We start from the raw sequence: 13,540 nt of genomic DNA on the forward strand, positions 1-13,540 counted from the left end.
ATGGAGCAATATTTTTTTTGTAATTTAAAGAGCGCGTTAGAAATGTGCGCCTATAGGCGGGTCCACAACACACACATTCTGCTTATTACACACACAGGGACGCGCAGCAGCACACAAACATGCCAAATATTAAAATTAAAAGGATTACAATGTACAAGATTAATATTGTGTACATGAAGATATGGTGGAATCCGGCTTGTCCCGTAGATGGTCTGCTTGCGCTCTGGAGACGCGTTCAGTCTTTCCACGATCAAATTCCTCCATGTAAATAGCGAATCTGCCATGACGCGAGCACCACTGGCTTTTAAAGGGAATAGGAGATGAGACTCTGTTTGGTTTAACGCACGTAAATCCCAAAACACACCCATTACTCATTAAGAGAATGGGGAAAACCCTTTTAGATCATGCACCGGGAGCGCCGACCATTTTTCCCGTCGTTAAACTAGCAAAAGTGGATTCGGACTAGACTTGTAGTCAAGACCGCCTAAACCGAGACCAAGACACTACCAAGACCAGAGGGTATCGAGACCAAGACAAGACCAAGACCAAGACCAAGACAGAATAAGTCAAGACCAAGACCAAGTCGAGACCAAGACCGAGACCAAGTCGAGACCGGAGAAAAAAAAAAAACAGACTAGTGTTGAAGTTAAGCTATAACTTGTATGAATTCAAGAACAGCAGCATACTAGGGTTCAGCCGCAGTTGGCAGAACAATAATACAGAGACAGACCCTGTCATGTGTGTGACTGTGAGCTCACTGTAAATGTTTTTGCTGACTGGGTGAGATCAACTATGTTAGCAATTATTGCATGATGGCTGTTACTGCACTATTAGAGGATTGAGACTCCCTTAACTTTTGTGTACTGCACTGTAAACCCTAATGTTGTCTTTACTTAAACAATCAAGTTTACTTGACTAAACATTACTTTAAATTTTGCATTTTGGCCCTGTCACTCAAAAATATAAGTTCAAATAACTTATTTACCTTCAAAATACATAAACTTAAGATTTCAAGTGCTGTGAGCTCAAAATCATGATTAATCCTTACAAAAGGTCAATTTCACAAATGTTGTTTTCTTGACTGTGAAATGATAATACATTCATACATGCTTTCAGTGCAAGGTGTCATTCTTGTTTTACCAGAAAACAAATGGCTTTCATTATATTACAATTATTGATTGTAATGGAAATAAACTGCGAGGACACATTATGTTTAACATTAAATCAAATTCATTTCAAATCGGTTTAATTAAAATGGCTCTCTCTGGTCTTCCTTTGATGCGATTGGCCACGCAAGTAGTTCTGCCTGGCAACAAGAGAACTAATGCACTGATTGGTGGATTACAGAATTGGTGATTTTCGCATGGTCTGTTGCTGAAACCAATTTCAAGACGTCACGGCTACGGGAGTTTTTCTTTTTGTACCATTCTCGGTAAGTACAATTATTAAGATACAAAGTTATTTTGTGTGACTTTTTAAAACTGAATGTTTATTTAAATCCTTGCACGGTTCTATAATAAAAGAGAACGCAGCCATAACGTTGATTACAATATTTCCTGGTCAAACTTTTCCAACATAACGTTAACCACTAATTAACATTATTTTATTGATGGTTTTGTGATGATATACAAACTGCGATATCAAACGGTTCTTTATTTTATTAGTAATAGTAAAATATAAACTTAATCATTGTGTAATCATGTAATTTTCGGCAACAGTTGAGACCAGCTAACGTAACGTTAGTGATGTTTTTTTTTTTTTGGTCAAACTTTGACAACCTCGACATTACTTAACGATATTTTCTTCATGATTTTGTGATGGTATGATTATTGAAATGTCAACAGCTTTTTTCTTATTTTACCTGTGAGATACATATTTGATGATCTTTTTTTCTGTGCAAGAAAGAACATGGCAGCTAACGTTACTGCTTAGACCATGTGGGTTATTTTTCCCGGGCAAACTTTGTCTGTTTCACCAGTAATTGACAATATTTTCATTATACATTTCTGATTGATTGAGAAATCTACTTATTTGGTATTTTGACTTGTAAAACGTAGTATTTCGTAAAGTATCTATCATAAGTTATAAGAACATTGTTACTATAGCTACTATTTTCAACTGTTTTTCTGTTACAGGTGATCTGAGACAAGAACATGTGGAAATGTAAGTGCTGTATTTTTAACTCTGCAAAAAGAGGGGAACTTCTCAAACATTATCATTTAAAACATGGTGGTCATACAAAAACTGTACCTTTTCCATGCCTACACAATGACTGTCTTAGTACATTCAACTCCATAAGTAGTTTAAAAGTTCATCTGGCAAAAATTCATGCAAAAACACACTTGGGACATGATCGGGAAATAGCACCACAGAATTTCTGAGCCCTGCACTGAAGCAGATTTTATTAAATTTATACAGATTTGGAATAAATTGAGGGTGACTAAATTATGACAGAATTTTCATTTTGGGGAAACAATCCCTTTAAAAGCATTTCATTTTGTCAGCATTTAATCGTATATTCTCATAAAAGTGCTTCAAATATATTGATTAGTTGTTGTTGTGGCGTTAATGGAATTTCGTGTTTTCCTCTGAAGTCAGCCCAGCCAACGGAGGTCCGAACCCTTGTGATTCGAGGACTACCCATCATGCTTAGAGATGATGACGACTCTTTCTTCAAGTCATGTTTAGTAAGTGCATCTGTTCTTAACCTGTTTACATTAAAATTACACCTGTGCTCCCATTAGTCTAAGCATTTGTCAAGCATTTGAAAATCATGTTGATTTTAAAGCAATAGTTTACCCAAAAATGGAAATTTGCAGGACTATTCACTTTCAGACTATTCAAGAGGAATATAAGTTTGTTTCTTCATCTGAAAAGATTTGGAGAACTTTAGCATTACATCACTTGCTCACAAATTGATTCGAACAGGTGCTCAAACTCATCAAACAGCTGATAAAAACATCACAATAATCCACAATTAATCCTCACGTTCTCTTACTCTTACGTACAACACCCGTTCGCTACAGAGGATCAATTTGTGAGCAAGTGATGTGATGTGAGGCTACAGTTCTCCAAATCGTTTCAGACAAAAAAAAAAAATCCTCTATATATTGAATGGCCTGAGAGTGAGTGCATTTTAATGTTTGGGTGAACTATTCCTTTAAAATACAAATGTGGCCAAGTCTTCAAATTAATAAACATATTTATATTGCATACTTAAAAAAAGTATTGTCTTTGCTGGAAACATGTACATTTTTGTAAAGTCAAATGCATACTTGTCCATATAATTTGGGATTAGGGTTAGTGATTTGTGTTTTTAATAAATCTAGTGCACATTCTGATAAACATGCATTGATAAACATTTGATACCTGATCGCAATCTCTATTTATGCCTGTTTTTTCACTAGGTGTCTGATCATCGCAACTCCATCCTTGATGTGCCAGTGGGCATCTTATTTGAGGACACTGAACTCCAGCCCCACAATTCCTTGTATTTAACTTGTACGATTGGAATAATACTTGAAGGTCAAGTGGTGATGGAAAAAATGCAGGACCTTCCACAGGCTATGTGTCTCCTCTTTGGTCTGATCCACGCACTAGACCTGAATTACCCAAAATCACTTGCCAGCATGTTTGATTTCATCCAGCGTGTGCTAATGTCAATTGGACAGAATTCTCTCAAGCCTAAATTGCAGTCTCTGGCAAACCAGCTTTTTGTTTAAAAAAGCGTTACTGTGAGACTTTAATACCACTGTGAGAATGTTCTACAAATTAATGTAAATGTAAAAAGAATGTATACATTACGTTTACATGTTCAGTACATTAACACAAATGTGAGACTTAAGTGTAATGTTTAAGTGATCAGAGTTGTACAATTGATGTAGTTATACTTAATGTTGGACATTGTTGCTATCTTTAGAGCTTTGTGCAGGGTGTGACTCATTTCCATTTGACATTTTGGTCAATAAAGACTCAAAGGATCAATATGTTGTTCATTGTTTTATGTAAGTGCAGTGTGCTCAAAGCTTACAGTCAAAAATAATAACTTTAAAATTTAGAATTAAATTCTAATTTCAGTTAAATTTTCATGTTGAGTTTACTTAAATATACAAGTATTCTTGAAATTAACAATTAGTTAAGTGAACTTTATTGTTTAAGTACATTAAATAATCATCAAGTTTGGTGAACTAAACAATTTAAGTCAAGTCTACATAAGCACCAAGTTAGGTAAACTTAAATATGCACGTTTTGGGAGACCCCATTACTCAATTAAATTGAGGCAACAAGTTTACTCAAATCAATTAAGTTCAATCAACTTATTAGGGTTTTCAGTGTGTTGAGGACTGACATGACTGGTACTGACTGGTTCATCTGACAAAACATCAAACACCTCCAACACCATCTTGCTCCTCCAACAAGTGTCTAAAGAATGAGAAATATTTAACCAATTGAAATTATACTTAATGTGTAGATGAAATCGTAACAGCAAATTAAAGATGCACAATTATAAACTTTGATTAGGCCTAATGTTTAGTCAACACAACGGAGATATGCAGATGATATTTAAAAGACTATTTATTTAGTCTAACACCATCTTAAATACAATACTGTAATCAAACAACACACACACACACACACACACACACACACACACACACAGATATCAGACACAAATTCATCTAAGCAAATGCCTGTCTATCTCTGCCGATTTCTCCAAATTTGGAGTCTCAGACTCCAAATTAATCCATTCTGCAACTTTTAAATACATAATTAAATTTTTAAAAATGAAATTATAGGCTTAAGTGCAGGATCCGAAAGTTGGTCGTTTTGTCGCTATGGTTACACACACAACACACACACCGTTGGCGGTGCGCTCAAAGTCATCTGTCAGTTGTGCAGTTACCCAAAATCTCCTGAATGAAGATAAAACCCATCATGTCACTGATATGTGTTTTTTAAACCAAGTGATCAAAGTGCTCGTTGCCGCTGCGATCAGTGGCGCGGATACAGTGTTTTCTCGTGAGGCTCGCGCACACACCGCACTGTCATCAATCCGGCGCGCGCTTCAATCCGTTCCGTTGCGGATAATAACGTTGCATTATCGAACGTTGTGTCGTCGTGGATATTGTAGTATTGTATTTCTAAATCCCCCGACCACTATGTCGGTCTGAGACAGCGAGACCTAGACAAGACCGAGAGGTCCGAGACCAAGACAAGACCAAGACCAAAGACCGTCAAGGCGTGACAAGACCGAGACCACGTAAAAGTGGTCTCGAGACCGGTCTCGAGACCAAGACCGGTCTCGAGACATACATCACTAATTCGGACACCCTGAGTGAACTTGCGCCCTGCGCTTTAGACCATGCACATAGACCGTTTTTGTAATTCTGAAACACCTGAGTGTGAGATCAAAATTATTTGGTATGATGTCCTCTCAGGACGGTCTCGTGTACGATTGCATTCCCAAACATCAGGCATCTGAACACAAGAGAACATGAGGCACAATTTATTACATAGGGAGAATAACAACTTTTTGATATTTTATTACTGATGCTTTGTGCCACTCTCCCAGTAAGTGACGATTTGGTTCTCTTGAACAAACGGGTTGGAAATGGAGGTTTATTCGCAAATGTTTTATGCGATATTCCAAAAGTGTATTCGCAACTATGGATGGAAACATATTTATCCTCATCCTTGTGTCATTTCAAACCCATACGATTTTCTTTTGTGTCATTAAGCTCCAAAAAGGACATCGTAAAAGTATCATAATGCGTACTAAAGTTGAAATCGTCTAAAGTTGTACGATAACATATAAAACCAGTTTTTGTTCACTGATAATCCTCCTCTAGTTTTAAATTTAATTTGTGTATCACGATATATATTGTCATGAAATTTAGTCACGTCACGTAACATCAACATCAAAACTGGTATCTTCACATTTCGCATTTTTGAATATGCATGACCATGAATGAGATCTGATGAGATTTTCTTTTGTGTTCTACTGAAGAACGAAGGTTTGGAGAGATGTGAGTGCGAGTAAATGATGACAGAATTTACTTTTTTCGGGGTGAATATCCCTTTAATGGAGGGTGTGCTATAACAAAATCTCCCTCTGACCATGTCAGTTAAATCCAGAAAATGAAAGATTGATTCGCCTTTGCAAACCAGCATGGAATTGAAAACCAAACATGTTGCTTTTAAATTCCAACAAATGACATTTGTGGTAACAGAATATGTGTGTTGGTCTCCATCGGCAGTGAAAGCACTGATTCATCTGCCACGATGAAGAGGATTTTCCCTTCTTTTTAATTTAATGGAGCCACACGGTGAATGAAGAACATCTCACCGGGAAAATATATTTTGAGGTTTAATATCGTAACTATTTTTGTGTTTTCACGTATCACATGAAATCCTTTTTTGTGGTCTTTGTCGTAAATTATGTAAATGGACTCAAAAAATAATAGTTGCGTAAAAAAATTCACCTTTTCAACTAATCGTTTTTTAAAATATGGTCGATTCAAAATCGATTCTCAAAGGCCACGAATCGCTTTTTTTTCCATATTTATTTATCACCCAAAAGCCAGGATTAGTTTTCCTCCACTGTTCATAGCCTCCATGTTACAGCTAATGCTGTGAGACTTTATGTGTGTTTTATCTTAAACATTTAATAACCTGATTCTGTTTGATCAAGGCGTGCGACTGTTCTGACTCGTCCAATTTTGCATCAAAACCCTGTCTATTCATCGTATGCATTTGAAATATAGAGTTGGGTTCTGTTTTAATGTTAAAATAGAAAATCGAAATCGAATCTAATTGAGATCTTGCGAATCGAAATCGTATCGAATTGTAACATCTGAATCGATGCCCAGCCCTATTTGTGATCATTAATAAATGTAACTGTTTCGGTCATGTGGTTTCATGACAGCTCTTTTTCGTCTGATGAAAGTCACCTGTGAGTATAAAGGCCTGGTGTGTTTAACTTTTAATTGTCTGACGAAGAGCCGACGTGCTCGAAGCGTAACCAGCAGTGAGTCTACCATTACATTCTTCCCATTTTTGGAGCCATGGTGTGACTTTTCCTTTGTTATTAATGTCCTTGTTGAACACCCAGTTTGTGCAACATATTGCTTTGCTTTGGATGTGCGTGCTTTGGATCTGATTTTACTTTGTTTTTTTGTTTTTTTACCCCACCTTTTCTCACGTTCGGTCTTTGAAGTGATGAATTGAGCGTGTTATGTGGGTATAAGTCGTACCTGACATATGAGTGTCCAGCATCATGTCACAGATCGCTGAAGAGGCATCTGAGGCCGTTCAACTCCAGGCCCAAATTCACTGTCAAATGATGGATCACTGGGGAGCAAAAGAGAGAGAGCTTGAGACGAGAGAGAGAAAAAAAATGGTGCACAGAGAAATTTACTACACTTCCAAGAAACTGCTGGAACGGCAACAGTATTACGGCCCATTTTACTCGAATGGCCTGTTGACCAGAATGTGTGATTATCTTGTTTCATGTCAAACGTCCAAGCGTCTGATTCGTTGACGATTTGTCCTGGAACATGCAATAAAAGCGTAAGCGTTTTCGGCGACCCGATTCCAGGGTCATTAGTGGTTTTGCGCAAAGCTGGTGTTTGAGGCGAGGCGGTTTCGCTTCTCATTTCTACAGAGAGCTTTTGTCCACGCTGGCATTGCAGACCAAGGGTGGGCCTCTGGATTTGAGTGATTTATGAAGACGAGTAAAGAGGCCACGCGGTCGACAGCGCTGTCACATACAGGGGAGGAGAAACCGCATCAGGACATCAGAAAAGCTCGCGAGCGAGGGCCAGAACTGCACACGAGGGCCCCTTCATGACAAGGAAATGAAATCTGAGCGTTGTCCACAGGGATGATCCACACCGGGAGGAAGCGAGCACATTTCCATCAAGTTAAAGCTGACAGGGGAAAGTCTGCATATTTCATCCAGCACATGTTTTGCGAGTGAAAAGAGCCAAATCCTTTTCAATTTTTCATCCTATTATTTTGTTACCCCGGATTTACCCGTTAATAGCGTACATGCAGCTGCGTGCACCTGCATTAGAGACCCGATCCCGGGGCCGCGCGCTCCTCCAGATGTGCATCGCGCATTCATGTCACACTGGGATATTTGTGAAACGTATGAGATCCCACCAATCACTAAAACACTCCATCCAAAATCCCATCAAACACAGCAATGCAACACATCCATAATGTCCCAAAACTGACTCGATACTCACTCTGGGATCCCGCTTAGAGGTTTGAGAAGATTTTATTTGCATTAAAGTCAAAATTATACTTTCCTAATGCAATACGTTCCTGTTCTTATTTTTGCACAATTTATTAGTGCAAAACTATTCTTCTTTTGGAATAACGTGTAATACAGTCAAAATGCAATCATTCTAATTATTTAGGCATACATTTAAGATTTATGCATTTGATTTGCATTTAAAACAATAATAGATAAATGAAACAGGTACGTAAAAAACATTACAGTTTTTTTTAACTATATGCATCTATTTGATTTTATTTAGATAATCATATTTTTCAAAATGCAGTCATTCTAATTATTTAGGCCTACATTTAAGATTTATGCATTTGATTTGCATTTTAAAACAATAACCCATAAATGAAACAGGTAAGATTTTTTTGCACTCAGAAAAAAAAACATTAGTTTTTTTAACTATATGCATCTATTTGATTTTATTTAGATAATCATATTTTTCAAAATGCATTCTGAGAAACCAAATTAAATGTATTCAGATGAAAAGTATAAACATGTTGAAAAATGGCAAGGATTTTTCGATTAGTTAAAATCTATGAGATTGAAACAAATTGGATTTATTGGTGATAAATATATAAACCTCAATATTGTGCATTTCAAACACATACACTTTGTTAGTACTATTCCAGAACTGACAAATATGCATCAACACATTCATTTTATTAGTTTATGTTAAAACTGTGCAATTTTACATTTAAATACATAATCTTACATTTAGGCCTTAAAATATGTTTTGGAGGATGTAGCTCTGAAATGATGACACCCTTTTATTTTCAGCCACACCCCTTTTTTAAACCATCCAATCAATTCCCGCCCTAATTTTTTTTTTTATCTTGAACATCTTCACAGAAATACTTCACATTACCAAAGTAAAACGGGGTGCGAATGCCATTTTCTTTGGCTTTAACACTAACAATAACGGATCCTGTAATATCTGACAGTGCTGTGCTCTGTTTTACACGGATTGTGCAACATTATCAGCACAGTAGTGGAAATATTCCTGTGTTCATGTGGCGTTTCCGGTGTGTGTTCCAGTGGGTTAAAGCTCTCAGTGGCAGCTGAGGTTCAGGAGCTGTAGGTCACGAAGGCCACGAGCGAGAGACTTCCACTGCACAGCACATTAAGGAAACCGCTCTAACATTTATGTTTTGAAGCATTGAGCTCAAGTGAAGCTCAACAGCTCCCTGGATCACAGCGAGGAAACACTCGGCTCGGCCTGACAACAGCGGATCGGGGCCTTTCCTGAAAATCACAATGACCCTAAACACAAAAAACACGAGTACATTTATGAGGCGTTTTTATGTCACTGGGTTGAACATATAAAACTAAACCCTTTGCTGTCTACATAGGCTGCCTTCTGAGGAAGCATCTTAAATGCTATTTTTACACGCACAGCCAGTGCGAGTGCATGGGAATATTTGAGCAAAGCTCTTAGTCAGCAATAAAAAAAGCTAAATAAAGTAATAAATAAGGACTAAACACACACTATAGACATGTAATGAAAAACACACTATAAACCACTGATACTTCCATACAAGAATATTGCACATTTCTGCAGTTCACTTTGTCTAGAGATGTGTAATGTATAAGAAAAATGCTGTAAAAAGATTATAACATAAAATGATCTTAGCAGCTTTCAAGTTTCTATATGACTGAGATAAAAAAGGTGAGGTAGACATATTTTATGTATTTATATTAGACATATTTTAGACGTATATTAGACATATATTAGACGTATATTAGACATATATTAGACATATCAGACATATATCAGACGTATATTAGACATATATTAGACGTGTATTAGACATATATTAGACGTATATTAGACATATATTAGACGTATATTAGACATATATTAGACATATCAGACATATATTAGACGTATATTAGACATATTAGACGTATATTAGACATATTAGACATATATTAGACATATCAGACATATATCAGACGTATATTAGACATATTAGACATATATTAGACGTATATTAGACATATATTAGACATATTAGACATATATTAGACGTACATTAGACATATATTAGACGTATATAAGACATATTAGACGTATATTAGACACATATTAGACGTATATTAGACACATATCAGACACATATTAGACGTATATTAGACGTATATTAGACATATATTAGACGTATATTAGACATATATTAGACATATATTAGACGTATATTAGACACATATTAGACACATATTAGACACATATTAGACACATATTGGACACATATTGGACGTATATTAGACGTATATTAGACATATATTAGACGTATATTAGACATATATTAGACGTATATTAGATGTATATTAGACGTATATTAGACATAAATGGCTGATAAAAAGCTCTATACAGGTGCAAACTATATTATATTATTTATTATATTATATTAATTAACCTAAAACCATAAAAAAAACTATTTTTTTATTTTTTAAAAACTAAAATTTAAATAAAAATAAATAAAAAACATTAAGTTTGGAGTCAGTAAGATTTTTATATATGCTTTTGAAAGAAGTCTCATCTGCTCACCAAGGCTGTTTATGTAATCAGTGAAAACAGTAATATTGTGAAATATTATTACAATTTAAATCAGCTGTTTTCTATGTGAATATAAGTTAAAAATGTAATTAATTCCTGTGATCAAAGCTGAATTTTCAGCATCATTACTCCAGTCTTCAGAGTCACATGATCCTTCAGAAATCATTCTACACTCAAAAAAATGCTGGGTTGTTTCTGTAAACAAATTGTTGGGTTGATTGTGCTGGGTCAAAAAGTTGGGCTGTTTGGGGTACTGTAAACACATAATTGGGTTGATCATGCTGGGTCAAATGAGTTGTAAGGGGGTCATTCACAAATAAACCGCTGGTTGGGTTATTTTGACCCAGCAACTGGTTACTTTTTTCATTCTTTGCGGAACTTTCTGGATTCTTCACTTCTGACTCGAGGAGCACGCCACTCGGAGCAGGCAGCTGTTTTATGGTAAGTTAATATGAATGTTTACCTATATTTTTTAATAAGTTGTGGTGGTAGCAGCAAGCTAATTTCACTGTTCAACATACAGTCTTTGATATGGAAGTGTGAGGGGTAACTATTTATTTCTGTGAAACATTAAATAGCCACAGCTAGCTGGTTAGAATTTTTTTGACAAAATGCCACGTTAAATCCTTAGTTGAAATTAAACCAGCTATATCAGCAGCCTTTTTGAAATATGCAGTTTAAATTCTAAATTCATCATGTAATTATCGTAGGCCTATTCATTGTGGACGTTGCGTATTTAAAAGTGAGATAAGCTTTTGTATGAAATCCATACGCGCACTTTCCTCACAGGGCTCGCACGTAAAATCAGCGGGAAATGAGTCTCTTATGTAGGTTAGCTAGTGAGTTGTGAGTGAAAAGTCTGCTGGCGTAGTTTTAGAAATACTCGTCAGAAGAAGTGACTGAGGTAAGTTCCAGCACAATCTGCGTGTGTCTTCTGTACTGTCTCGAACCATCGTTTCTGCCAAAAAAGGCTTTCAAGAGCTTGATATAGCCTAGTTTTTATTATCTTTATAAACAGCGACTGAGGAAAGGAGAAATAAATGGACAGGCGTCAGTTTTGAGAAGAAAAGTAAACCCGTTTAGTTGAACGAATGATCGTCAATATTTAAAACTTAAAAAATGCAAACTTACGATAGCCTACCCGAAGTATTTTATTGTGTGTAACATCTAAACGAGGCGATCATCAGCGCCAGTTAGGAGATTAACGAGCAGCTTTGTGGGTTTGTGAGTTTTAACGTTAAAGACACTATCAACATTACAGTAATATTTTACTTTTAATAAAGTAGTCTAATGTTTTATTTGAATGCCTTAATGTTGATAATATTTGTCCAAATTACTCTTTTATTACTATTACTATAATTCAGTTTGCAAATACTGAATACACATTTTGTTTGTTTTTCACATTTGGTCATTTAATGTTTGCAATATTTTAATTGCATATTCAATAATAAATTGATACTTCCACAAAAAAAAATTAACTTGCATGTCAGTTTTATTGCAACACTCTAAGTGATTGTCTGGGAAGCAGACTCACTCTGTCAGTTTAAAACGCATATCTTTTACCTGGCATTCATATAGAACATTATACATTTCTATTATTCAAATTAGTTAAATGATTATTAGGCTGCATAGGTCAGCCGGAACCGGGGACACTTTCCTATAACACCTGATGTACTCATTATTTAATAAGAAGAATGGCATCTATGCTAATTTTTGTCTTTCTGTTCATTCTAAAGTTTACTGAAGTCAGCCGGATCCAGGCCGTATCCAGATCAGAAGGTGGACCTGCGCCTGGACCCATCCATGACGCATCCCTGATGTGCCAGCCTCATCAGCCCTGTGAAGGCCTCATCGACACGACTGATCCTCAACAAACTCGTCTCCATACCGGTGTGATGACTCCGACTTCCAACCAGATGGAACTGGATAAATATTCTGAATTTTCTTATTCAATCTGACCTCTGACCTGTAATGCTGCCTGAATCATAATCATACACTGTTCGCTCGATGGCCAGGGGAGAACTGAGCGACTGAGCCTGGTTTCTCCCAAGGTTTTTTTCTCCATTCTGTCTCCTGATGGAGTTTTGGTTCCTTGCCACTGTTGCCTTGGCTTTTGGCTTGCTTAGTTGGGGACATTTAATATTCAACAATATTATTGATTTGCCTTAAGGTGGACAATGACGCAATTTTTCATCTAGAAACAAACTTTGTTGTATTATTTTCGTGTTACAGTATTACTGTGAAGCTGCTTTGATACAATATGTATTGTAAAAAGTGCTATATAATTAAAGATGACTCTACTTGACTTGTGAGGACCAACATGGTTGAATATTTACAAAATGGGATGACTGGTGAATTGCTGCACATTCTGTGCCTCAGGGATGAAATGAGGGGGACATGTCAGACCTTTGACATTGATTAACATTTGTATTCAGTAACGAAAAGTATTAAAGAAATGTATAAAATTAAAAAAAAATTAAATAAGATTGAAATCACATATACTGTGGCCTCTCTGGTTTATTGTATTACAGAGATAATAATTATTTTACATTCGTAATATAACAAATATTTGTTACTAATTTTATTAAGGCAATGAGACAAGAAATAACCCAGCACATGAGTAAGACTTAACCCAGCAAGAGGGTTAATTTCACCCACTGGTTGAGTCAAATGAATGACCCAGAAATATG

General features: G+C 36.1%; 1 protein-coding gene and 1 long non-coding RNA gene across 14 annotated transcripts in view; one reads left to right on the forward strand and one right to left on the reverse strand.

The window, feature by feature from the left end:
- LOC308698673 (uncharacterized protein) overlaps positions 1-13,540 on the reverse strand; it is a 67,080-nt gene that overhangs the window by 36,842 nt on the left and 16,698 nt on the right. For all 13 annotated transcript variants that reach the window (XR_014031093.1, XR_014031094.1, XR_014031095.1 and 10 more), the window contains one exon: positions 7,254-7,350. The gene's annotated coding sequence lies outside the window, so the exon portion shown is untranslated. The remainder of the gene's footprint in view (positions 1-7,253; positions 7,351-13,540) is intronic.
- On the forward strand, positions 1,352-3,982 carry LOC308698542. Its single transcript, XR_014031070.1, has 4 exons — positions 1,352-1,432; positions 2,136-2,163; positions 2,595-2,687; positions 3,408-3,982. It is a non-coding gene; the product is annotated as an uncharacterized lncRNA (long non-coding RNA).

Source organism: Scardinius erythrophthalmus (assembly GCF_964197995.2).
Source record: "Scardinius erythrophthalmus genome assembly, chromosome: 11".
In the NCBI taxonomy this organism is placed as follows: Eukaryota; Metazoa; Chordata; class Actinopteri; order Cypriniformes; family Leuciscidae; genus Scardinius; species Scardinius erythrophthalmus.